This window comes from Chinchilla lanigera, unplaced genomic scaffold (genome assembly GCF_000276665.1).
Source record: "Chinchilla lanigera isolate Chin_1 unplaced genomic scaffold, ChiLan1.0 scaffold00067, whole genome shotgun sequence".
Taxonomy (NCBI): domain Eukaryota; kingdom Metazoa; phylum Chordata; class Mammalia; order Rodentia; family Chinchillidae; genus Chinchilla; species Chinchilla lanigera.
The window spans coordinates 4,401,838-4,413,766 of record NW_004955468.1 but is presented as its reverse complement, the minus strand read 5'-3'; positions in this window follow the sequence as shown (position 1 = coordinate 4,413,766).

Sequence of the window (11,929 nt, the reverse complement as noted above, 5' to 3'; positions counted from 1 at the left end):
TGGGCCCCTGGGGACAGTCTGGGTCTTTCTCAGTCACCACTGTGTCCCCAGCCTCAACCAGTGCAAGTCAGGCCCTGCGCGACCCCTCCCTGCCACGCACTGTTAGGGAGCACCTTTCTCTCCTGTGCCTCGGTGCCCGCTCACCATCCCAGAGCTTGTCACATCCACCCTAGCGCGGTGAGAAGGTGGCTTGGGCCTCAGCTCGGCCGCCTGCTGCATCAGGGAGGGCTGGGCTGGGCTGACCCCGTCCCTTCCAGGGCAGGCTGCCTCAGGGGTCTGAGATGAGGCCTGTCACCCACAGGATGCAGAGTCTTGCGACTTTGACCTGAGAGACAGAGTGATGTGAACAGTGTCTTTCCCTGATGCGAAGGCCGGAAATTCTATTTAACAACAAGAGTTAATATTCAGTTATAACATTCACTGTCTTGCCAAGAACGGTTACTTTGTTTGATACTCACAACTGCACAAAGTAAGTACCATTATCTTTCTCGTGTTTACGTTGAGCAGGACACTGAACACACGGCACACAGCTAGAAAGTGGTGGCGCTGGGATTCTAACCAAGGCAGCCTGACACTGGGATCTGTGGTCCCATCTTCAATGTTATACAGGCAAGTGGGGGCATTCCTTGTGTTATGAAATAACCAAAGAGAAAAGCCTGCAATGGAAAGTGCACAACCCTAGCTGGGGACACTTTGTACCTAGTGTACACAGATTGAGTAACAAACGGCTCACCCAAAGACGTCCACAGCCTGGTTGCTGGGTTCTGCTATGTGGCAGAAGGCACTTTGCAAATGTGACTACTGTTGCAGACCTTGAGATGGGAGAGAACTCTGGATGGTCCAGATGGGGCCCATGGTTCATCACGTGATCTCTTAAAAGGGGAAGAAGAGGCTAAAGAATCTGTCAGAAAGAGAGAGGAGAGACTGGCAGCGTGAGGAGGACTCATAGTGCTGTAAAGAGGAGAGAAAGGACCACAAGCCGAGGACTGTGGGAGCTGGGAGCAGCCCTTAGCCTACAGTCAGCAAAGAGATACGGGCCTCGGTCCTCTAGCCACCAGGAAATGGCTATTGCCAGCCATCTGCTCAGCAGGAAAATGACCCTCCCCAGAGCCGTCAGGAAGGAGCACAACCCTGCTGACACGTCGCTGTGGACCCTCTGAGAACTGTGTGAGACTTCTGCCCCGCGGAACCGAAGCGGGAGAAGTGCGAGTTACTCTAAACTGCCCAGTTCCTGGCGGTTTGTTACGGCAGCAACAGAACTCGAACACAGCTCGATGCTCACATTTAGTGCATTTCGCACTGCGGCCTCTATCAAATCTGTTTGGATAACTGCTGAATGCTCTTGACAAAGATGGACTGGTGACTAGGAAAGGGCAGGAGAGGTGGACATTTGCCCTCTGGGCCCCAGCCAGTACCCACTGCTACTGCTAACCTCAGCGTAAGCCAGGCAGTCTCCCGGGGGGCAGAGCCTAGGGTCAGGCTGAAGCCAACTGGAGAATCCTCTTCCCCTGGCCACGTGACCGATTCAGCAAGCAGCCAATCAGGGCCACTGAGACCCGGTGACCTTCTGCGGGGGCTGCCAGGACACACAGGGTTCCTTCCTGCATGGCAGAAACCTGAGTGCCTGCCAGGTGGGTCGAAGGGGAGTCATCTGGATGCGGAGCCACTTTGGAGAAAGAGGCAGGGCTGGTGTCACTAAGTGCCTGATTGATCCAGGCCTGAAATAGCCTCTCAGAGCCTTAGTTATTTGTGCGAGCCAGCACAATGAGCCCATGTGGATTTCTGTAACCACCAACAGAGGGAGGCTGGTCCATGCATAGGGAAAAGCAGTGCACGCGGTTGCTGCTTACCGTGGGCCACCAGGTGTCTCCAAGGACAGAACAGGGAGGCCAGGGCTGGCACTGCTGAGCATAGCACCCCAGCACCTCACCGAGGATCTGCCACAACTGCCCCCCACCCTTGTGGCACAGAGTTCTCCATATGGACCTGGTCCCTGGCTGGCTCATCACAGGCTGGGAAGGACCTGTCACGGCCCACTAGCGGCACACAGAAGGCCAGTAGTAAGGACAGCCCTCCCTGAACTCTAGGCACAAAGTGATGGGCACTGAGGGAGCAGCTGGATGTGACACTGGGTCCTTCCAGCTGCGGTCAAAGGCCTCCTTGTCTTGCAAGAAGGAGCCATCGGGCACATGGAAGTCACCTTGGGGGTCCCTATTGAAGGTCCCACCCAGCCCACAGAGGGCACCGTGACAGACACCTGAAGGCACCAGACACAGGGGATAAGGGGGCCGGTGTAGGTATGCAGCACCTCCCAGCACCCCTGAAGGAGACATGCATGAGACTGCCACCCGGGTGCAGCGGCAAGTAAGCCTGAGTCCTGTTCACATGGAACACAAACGGGACACCTCCAGCTGGGGCCGGACTCCCTCAGAACTTTTGGGGTAGGACCCTGCCCTCCTTAGATTTCCAAGTCTGAGCTTGCCCTTCCAGGAATGCATCCCAGCTCTCACCCAGCCTCAGCTGTGGCCTCCCAGGAGGCTGAGCCTCCATCATCACCGTCTCCCCATGGACACTGACCTCTATGCGTCCAGCCCAGGTCACACTGGCTGCGGGGCTGAGTTGCTCACTGTCCACCCATATCATCCAGGCTGGTGCTCCTGCTGCTCAGCACAAAGCAACAAGTACCCTGTGCCTTGAAGGCAGCATGGTCGAAAGTGCAGTATGGGCGTCACCTGACACCAAGCTGCTGCTTCTTAGGCTCCACAGCGCCGGGCCCCAGCATCCAGGAGGTGCATCACCCCATTCAAACCAGCCTGCAGGCTGAATGAGGCAGCACTCTGCTTGCTTGCCTTCCCACAGATAGCGGCAGTCGGCCCCAGAGGCAGGACGCGGCCCTGCTAGGGGCAGCTACAGAGGGGGGAGTACACACAGGCCCCAGGACCAGGAGGGTCCAAGAGCCACGCATAGGCCTCAGGGCCCACACACCTGGCCCACAGGCGGGCTGGGCATTCCTACCATTCTGAGCTGCAGGACCCTGCCTTCCTCGGGCTGGCTTCGTGTCACCCAGGTTCCAGCTGGGATATGCCAGAGAAGGTCAAGGCTTCAGGTCCACACGGCCTCTGGTGACAGGGCCTCAGCTCTGGTGTCCTGTGCTCAACCCGAACCCACAGTTCAAGGCCTGTTTCCATGGCCAGGTGGGTAGCTGGACTAGGACAGAGGGAGCAGATGTCCCTTCACCTGTAGGTATAGGATACTATGCTCAGGTCCGGGGACCCTGGAGGAGGCTTCCAGTGAGGGGCATTTGGAATAGAAAGACATGTGTCAGGAAAAAGGGTGTGCAAGTTCCCAGTTATGGGAGAAACTCCTAAGGGGAGAAGGGAGCCAATGAAGCTTTTATTTTTTCCATACTAGAGACTGAGCCCAGGGTCTTCACACTGAGCTACATCCCTAGCCCTTTTTATTTTTTATTTTGAGGCACAGTCTTGCAAAGTTGCCCAGGCTGGGCCCCTAACTTGCAATCCTCCTGCCTCAGCCTCCCAGAATACTGGGATTATAGGCCTGTGCCACCATATCCTGCTTCCCATGGGGCATTTGCAGCAGAAAACCTGGATGAGATTCCCAAAGGCATGAGAGAAGATGAGGAAGAGGAGGGTGGGTCGAGTCCTGGGCACACCAGCGTTCAGGGCCTTTAGAGTGGAGCTGATATGGAGGCACTTGGGGGGTGCAGGAAGTGTAAGGTCCTGGGATCTGGGGGGAAAGGTGCTTCAAGGCAGAGTGGGGGGACCGGGCTAAATCAAAAGTATCAGTGGTCAAGCAGGGTATGAGCTGAGGATGGACTACTGGACTGGGGAGACCTCATCAAGAAAGGTTTTGGTAAAAAAAAAAAAAAAAAAAAAAAAGGTTTTGGTTCCATGAAATTTCAGGTGGACAAAACCCTGACTGTGGATGGTTTGCAAGCAAAGAAGAGGGAAATCGGGCATAGAGCAGACAGCTTTTGTGCAGTTTGCTGTACAGAGTGTCTGAGCAATGGGGCAGCAGCCAGGTGGAGGTTAGGGATCCACAGGAAGGTGTTCTAAGTTGGGACAAATCACAGTCTGTTGGAATGTGAGAAGGAGCTGGTAGAAAAGAGCATATGTACTGGGTGTAGTGTAATCCTAGCACTCCAGGAGGCTGAGGCAGGAGGAGTCCAAGTTTAAGTCCAATCTGGAAAACAGCAACTTAGAACCTGTCTCAAAATTAAAAATAAAAGAAGGTCAAAGCCCTGAGTTCAGAGGCCCTGGGTTCAATTCCCAATAGTGGAAAACAAAACAAAACACAAAACCTTGAGTGTGCATCAGAGCCCCCAGAAGAGCTACAGGGCCCTCCTGGAGTGGTGATCTGGAGAGGGACCCAAGAATGTGTATTTCAGCAGGTTTCCTGGTGCTGCTGCTGGTCATGAGGCCACTCTTTGAGAAGCCTTGACATAGAGGAAGCCAGAGCAGGAAGAACATCAAGGGAGATGCGGGGACTGCGACAAGGGTGGAAGGAGCAGAGGCCATGTCCATCACAGCAGTGTGAGAGGCAGGAGGTGCTGGAGCACACGGCCCATCCAGGGGCTGTTTTCCCAGTGACCCAGGGAGTGGAGAGTCATCACCAGCTGTGGGTGAGGTGGGGAGAAGAGGTTTGGCAGAGGGCAGAGAAGGTGTGAACAGTCGCAGGGGTGGGCCAAGTGACAGTACCAGGGAGCTGACAAGATGGCAGGTCAAATTCACCGTCTTGGGTATGACAAGGCCAGCTGTGTACAGCTGCAGAAGTGAGGAGGCCTGTGGAGCCTCTAAGTGAGTAGCGGACCCATGAGGGGGAGGAGTAGGCAGGAGAGGGAGCCTAAAATCCCACAGAGTAAGGGATGGACAGAGCAGCAGCGGCAGCAGGTCAGGTTGCGACTGAAGTCACCTGGGAGTTGGAGTCAAGGAACTTGCGGGTGGGAGGCGCACGCTGGGTTTTGTAACACAGAAAGGTGGGGAGGCTCGGAGGGCCGCACTGCTGAGGCCTTGGGCGGCGCTGTCTTCCTGTGACCATCTGTCAGCCTTGGCCAACCCCAGTGGTTGCCATCTGCCCACTCTTTGTCCACCCGTCCCTCTCTCTCCTCGCCTGTCCTACCACCCATTCCAGTCGTCTCAGGTGGTTCCATCTCTGACCCTCTGCCTGGTCCTCTGCCCAGCCCTCCTGTCCTCCTGTTTATCCGCCTGGTGATCTGTCTTCTTGTCCATCTGTCTGAGTGTTCTTTCTGTCTGCCCATGGGCCGGTGGAGCCTGTGCCAGCCCATCTCAGTGTGCCTGCCCCAGCTCCGTCCTCTAGCCCAGCTCCCAGCCTCACTCAGCACCACACATCCTGTTAGGTCATCTGATCTTGCCATCATGTCCTGGCTGTGCACCAGGCCTCTGGCACCAGGGTTCCCTTGCCCAGCTCTACCTCTACTCAGATGCCAGAAAGCAGAGCCAGGAGGAAGTGACAAGGCTGGAGCCACAGCTGTCACCTGGAGAGTGTGTGCAGGTGGCCCTGTGGCCCCAGGGGCAGAAGGGACTAAGAGAGGCCCAGCAACACATTGCTAACCCACCTGGCAGCCCTCTGGCCAGCACCCGGCCTGGCCTTCCTGCCCACAGCGGCACCTGTGGTTGCAACCACTGCTGCTCCAGAAAGAGGAACCAAAGGGCAAGAAGCAGGCTGTGGAAGTCGGGGTTGGGTGGAAGTGTCTGGAGTCTGAACAAGCAGGGGGTGGGGATCTAAGGATGGAATGTACCGGGTGCCAAGCTCCTGGGTCCTGGAGAAGGAAAGGCTGGAGTCTGTGGACTGGGACATGGGAATAGGCAGGTCGAGATAGGGTCCCCACTAGTTCATCATAGTAGGCACGGCCATTAGAGATAGCAAAGATGTCCTGAGGAAGGTTTAGCACCCACGCTGCCCACACTGCTGGTGTCTGCCACGCTCAGGGTGCTGAGGATCCTGGGGCCAGGCTTGGTGTTGAAGCCCACCAGGGGTGCTCAGGTCAGGATCAGCCAGGCCAGGTCCCACCTTCCCTAAAGACTCAAAGACCAGCCTTCATGGGATCCCCACTCACTGGGCTGTGATGCACCCCCAAGGCCATCGAGGGGGCTCCTGCCCCTGGGCACACCCATGGTCCACCACTGGATGTTGGCCCAGAGGAAAGGGCAGGGCCATTGCTGACAGTCAGCCCCAGCTGGAAGGTGTTCGGCTCAAGGGGCTGAGAGGTCGGGAGCCAGGAGTTCTGGGCTGGTCCAGGTGTACCATGTTGCCTCCTTGTGACTGGTTTCATAGCTGGGTTCCATCCTCTAATGGGTTAATATTATTACTCAGTTATTACAGACTGATCAGGCCTGCAACCTCCCAAAGAGTGGACAGAGAAGGCTTAAATAAATGAGTCAAGTGGTATGATTTTAGGGCTCCAGGAGGTTCAAAACCCTCTAACAGAATTCAAGATTCATTGGGGGCTAAGACAAAGAACTTCTCTGGGTGGCCTGTATTTATTTAGTTTTCAAACAAAGGAGGCGGGGATACTGAGGAAAACACAGGAATCTTAGCAGGACATTGGGAGATTTTTTTCCCAAGTAGTAAATTATGTCAATCAAGAGAACTACCTTATCTTTAGGTTGATATTTATTGCAGGAGTGCAGAGCCTGCAGCTGTAGTCTCCTTTTAGTTAATTGGGGTTGGAGCCAAATGTCCTCAGCTGTGTCCTTGTCTTTTGAGGTGTCCCAACTTCACAGGCCACTACAGGCCTCAGCCGGGACCAGGGACTCACAGAGGTTCACTTACTATGAATCCACTGCCCACCTTCAGGCAAGGGGCTAAGGCTTTGGACAGGCTCATAAGTAAACAAGGAAAGCCAATTGGTTAATTTTAAATCCTGCTCAGAACCACTTCGTAGTGGTCTCCGTCAATCCGCCCCATGAAGCTGGCTGCTGCTGGGCTGTCCTGAGTGCCCTATCCAAGGCCACCTCTGCAGAGCCAATGGCAGCCTCCCTCTCATATTTTTTCTGTATCCATTTCTCTCTCGTTTTCTGCCCTATCTCTCCCTCTTCATCAGACTGTCTCCCGAGTGCTGGCTTTCCCTCCTTCTCCCTCCCTGGGTTTCTCTGTCTTGCTCCCTGGCTGTGTCTCTTCCTCTCTTCCTATCACCCATTTCTCTCCCTCGCTGTCTGTTTTCCCGTCTCTCCTTCCCTGTCTCTCCTCTCCCTTCTCCCCACAATACCAGGGATTGAGCCCTGGGCCTTCACAATGAACTATATCCCCAGCCGTTTTTATTTTTTATTTTGAGACAGGATCTTGCTAAGTCGATAAATTGCCCCGGCTGGGCTCAAACTTGCCACCTTCCAGGCTCAGCCTCCCAGAGTGCTGGGATTGCAAGTGTTCGGCCCCTGTTTTTCCTCTCCCTCTTCCTCTCCTGTCTCCATGTCTCTGCCCCATGATCTTTCCACTTGTCCAGGAATCGGAGTTCATCTTCCTTGGAGTCTAGGCCAGACACTCTCAGCTCTGGTCTTTGCTGCTGCTCCTCTCCTCTCTTGGGGGCCGAGGGCCCCATGAAAGGGCATCCTGTCCCACACAGCCGGGAGCAGGGACCCAGGTCTGCGTGCAGCATGGAGGAAAGGGCGGCTCAAGTCGGGGTGGGGCCGGGGGTCAGTGACTCACATGGGTGGTACTGTGTGTGACCCACAAAGAATAAAGGGCTCAGCAGCTGCAGCTCTTAGAGAAGCCGTCGTCTGGGAAGAAAGGGACTTGTCCCCCCAGTCCCTTAGTGCAGGGTCAGATCTTCTGAATGGTTCACATCCCCTTATCTCCCTAGGGCCCTCCCGACAGGCCCTAGCATCTCTGTCCCTTCTCTGGGTTTAGAACATGTCCAGTTACCTCTGATGTCCCACTCCAAGTAGCTTGCTTCTGCAGGACTGAGAGGAGGCGCCAGGTAAGGGCTCACCCACCCACCACAGCCCATCACAGAGCCAGAGCATCCTCCTGGTGGCCCCAGGTACTGGGTGGCCAGGGTGGGATGTAACTCTGCTACCCCAGGCTACTGACCCTGCATCCAGGGGCCGGGTGGCTTCCAGGGATCCTGGTTTGCATCAGTCTCACTGAAGCTGGGAAGGACTGGGGGCAAGAAGAGGGACCAGGAAGAAGGGAGGAGGCAGATGGGGCTTTCCTAGGGGCACCTAGACCCCCAGGAGTACCACCCACCTTTAGCAGAGCTGTGCAGGAAGCAAAGCATCTGCAGATGGAGAAACCGTGACCTTCTTGGCTTAGCAAAGGCGCTGATGGAGAGCTGCTGACCAGAGCACCTCTCCTCCTGGGAACCTTGCCAGTTCTCCCTCCTGCAGGTTAAAGATTAATTCACAGCCTCTTGGGAGCTGAACAAGTGCGAAGGAGAAGCCAAAAGGTGGCCCTGGGGAGATCAACAGGTGCGGGCCAGCTCAGGGCCCGACGCTGGGCATTGCAGGGAATGAGGGGGATACTGCTATCCTCGAGCATCTGAGACTGGTACTGGGGCCCTAGTACTGACAGTTCAGGAGAGCCTGGCCTGCAGCGGTGAATGGGGAGCAGATCAGGGCACCGTTCTGGGCACCCTAGAGATTTATGGAGCTGCCTGGACTGAGCAGGCTCAAAGCTAAGCAGTAGGAACTCCATCCTCCAAAGGCGCTATTCCAGCCAGCACAAAATAGCTTAAAAATATTAATTAATTGAATGAGTGAATGAATGAATGCATAGCAAACAATTAAGGCACTACATCCAAGCGCCTAAATTTCTGTAACTCCAGTACTCTGTGAGATTGAAGCAGGAAGATTGAAAGTTTGAGTCCAGCCTAGGCAACTTAGCAATTTAACAAACCCCTATCTCAAAGGAGGGAAAGAAAGCAAGAAAGAAAGAAAAAAAAAAAAAAAGAGAAAGAAGAAAGAGAACTGGAGATGTAGCTTAATGAGAAGACCCTGAGTCCAATTCCTATCACCACACACACGCAAAAAAAACACTGAATTTGGGGAAATGCATACAGAAAGTTCCGATATAGTGTATGGCACATTGGAAGTACTCAAAATATTCTCACAGTTATGTTTATTTACATAAATATTACTTATGGTGCAGCAAATAGGGTTATGGCCAAATGTTGACTGAGCGCAGAACTCAAGATTTGCCTAAAGCCAAATGTTCTCACCTTAGAATAAATCTCTGAAATGTACAAACAAATCAGAAAGTGTATTACAAAGTTATTACAGTCACAATTTCATTATCCATGACTGTAGCAGGTACATCTGGTTTTCAGGTTGACCTGTTTTTTTTTTGGTTTTTTTCCGGTACCGGGAACTGAACTCACGACCTTGCGCTTGCCAGGCAGGCGCTGTGTTGCTGAGCTAAGTCCCCAGCCACCAGGTTGACCTTTAATGAGGTATCATCTCTCCTCTTTGTCAGTGGCCAACTTGCTCCCACAACCTGTAAGTGACTATGGTGATTCTAAGAAACAGCCCTGAAGTGTCTCCCACTGAGAGGTGGGTCTCTGTCCCCAGCCTGACACATTGGTGACTGTGTCAGGTAACAGAATCAAACAAAAGTGAGGCTGGGGTGTAAAAGACAGAGGCTGCTGCTCAATCCAGAGCCCTAGGCCACACAGTGAGAAGGTCAAAGGTCCAGAGGCAGCCATGATGGGAGGAGGTGAAGTCTCTTGGACAGATGGGTTGGGAGTGCCAGTAGTGCCAGCCCCTGAGACTTCTAGCCCAGACACAGATTTATGATAAAGAGTCTGGTCCCTACTCACCAAGTCACTCTACACATTATGCTTCCAAGCTTAGGACCTGGACATCATGGAGCAGAGACAAGCGTTTCCTCCATTCCCTGCTCAACTTTTGGAGTCACAGAATCCATGAGCCTAATAAATGGTGATTATTTTACACTGCCAGGTTTAGGGTGGTTTGTTTTGCAGCCATAGAGCTAAGATAGTGGCTCATCCCATACCTGCGTCATTGGAGTGGCGCGCCTTTCTGTGCAGAGACTAACACCCATCTCCCTACTTGTATCGCTATTGGCACATTCACAATTATCTCTCAATACAGAATGAACGGCCTTCGTAATCACGGTTAATCACAGCGGTGTTTCTACCTGTGAAGTCTCCGCTGTGGAGGAATAAATATCCATTTCTCCCTCAACATGCTCGTGAGACGGCAGCATATACGCCACATACGGAGCTTTCCGTTCCAAGTTCTATCCAGAAGGCTTTTCTATATTTGAGAGGGACTTGTCAGATACAAATGCTAAGTATGAATGCCAAACCTTGCTCATGTTCCTGATGCAGTTTGCACTCACTCCACAGACAGATCACTACGTCTGACTCCGAGAAGGCCAGCAAGATGTAAAAGTCAGAGTTTTAATATTTACCCTCTTTGGAGACCAAGACCCCAGAAGAATCTCAAAGCAACCTTAAGATTGTTATAGTTTTTCTACTGTCTTCATGGCTGAGTTAATGGGAACTGGAGGGAAAACTGAGGTTCACTGAACCCTGGCAAAGAAATCCAGGGGATGAAGGTTGAATAATTCACCACCTTCCCAACCCCTCCACTCCAAGACACAATGGTGCCAGCAGAACTCAGAATGGTCACCATGTTTATATTTTCCCAGTAGACTATTTTTTTAAGTAATGTATATTAAGCTCAGGTCCTTCACACAGAGGTACATCTCAGACTTTTATATCTATCGATTTATCTATCTATCTATCTATCTATCTATCATCTACCCATTTTTGATTCAGGGTCTGGCTAAGTTGTTAAATTGCCCAGGCTGGGCTCAAACTTGCAGCCCTCCTGCCTCAGCTTCCCAAAGTGCTGAGATTATGGGCATGTTCCTCTACACCTGGTTGCCAACTGGCGCTAATGTTCTGCTATGGTTTGAATGTGGTTCATCTCCCCAAAGTGCTGTATTAGAAGCTTGGTTCCCCAGTGTGGTGAGATTAAGAAGTGGTAGAACCCTTAAGAGGTGCGGCCAAGTGCAGAATAATTGGGTCATGGAGAAATTAAGCAATTCTTATGGGATCCTAGGAGACTGGATTATTGTGAAGAGTAGCACTGTCCCCTCCCCAGCCTCTGGCTTGTTGTCTAGTCATGTGATCCTTTCCACACATGCTCCTGAGGCTGAATAATGGGTTCAATCTTGGACTTTGAGCCTCCAAAACAATGAGCTAAATAAGCCTCTTTATAAGGTGCTCAGCCTCGGGCATCTTGTTATAGCAGTGAAAAATGCACTAATACACAAATGAATGTCCACCAGGTCCTCTAGAATAGGGCCACATCCCCCTGGGCAAGATGGTGCTCTCTTCAGTATCCCCTCCTTCCAGGATATGTATATATCTGTTCAGACCTCCCCAGGGTGGGCCATATTCCCTCAGAGTCCCCACACTTCATAAAATACATGTACAACACAATTTTTTCAGCTCACCATTGCAGAGGAAAATTTATAGTCACTTACCTCTAACTATACATTTCTAAGAAACCATTGTATGAACCAAGACTCAAATTATATTCCAAATACCATAGGTAGCAGGGACAGCCATGTGCAGTCTTTTGGGACAATTATGAAGGGAGGGGAAGTCTTCCCACATGAAATACAACATAGGGAGGCTCTGAACAACAAAGCAATGCTGGGAATCAACCTTGCTAGGGCTTCAGGGACTGGGACTGATGGTTTGAGCATTCCCCATATGAATGGTTTTCTAGTTCTGACATAGAGATGCTACAGGGACAGAGGACAAACTCTGCGGCCCTTAACCTGTTATTCATTAAAAGCACAACTTGCGTTTTTTTCTGAACTGATCAGAGACTTAAAAGCGGATTTCATAACTCTTCATTTGGGCCTACAAATGCCCAATTGGCAACTAAAAGTAAAGCTTAATGTTCATTTGTGT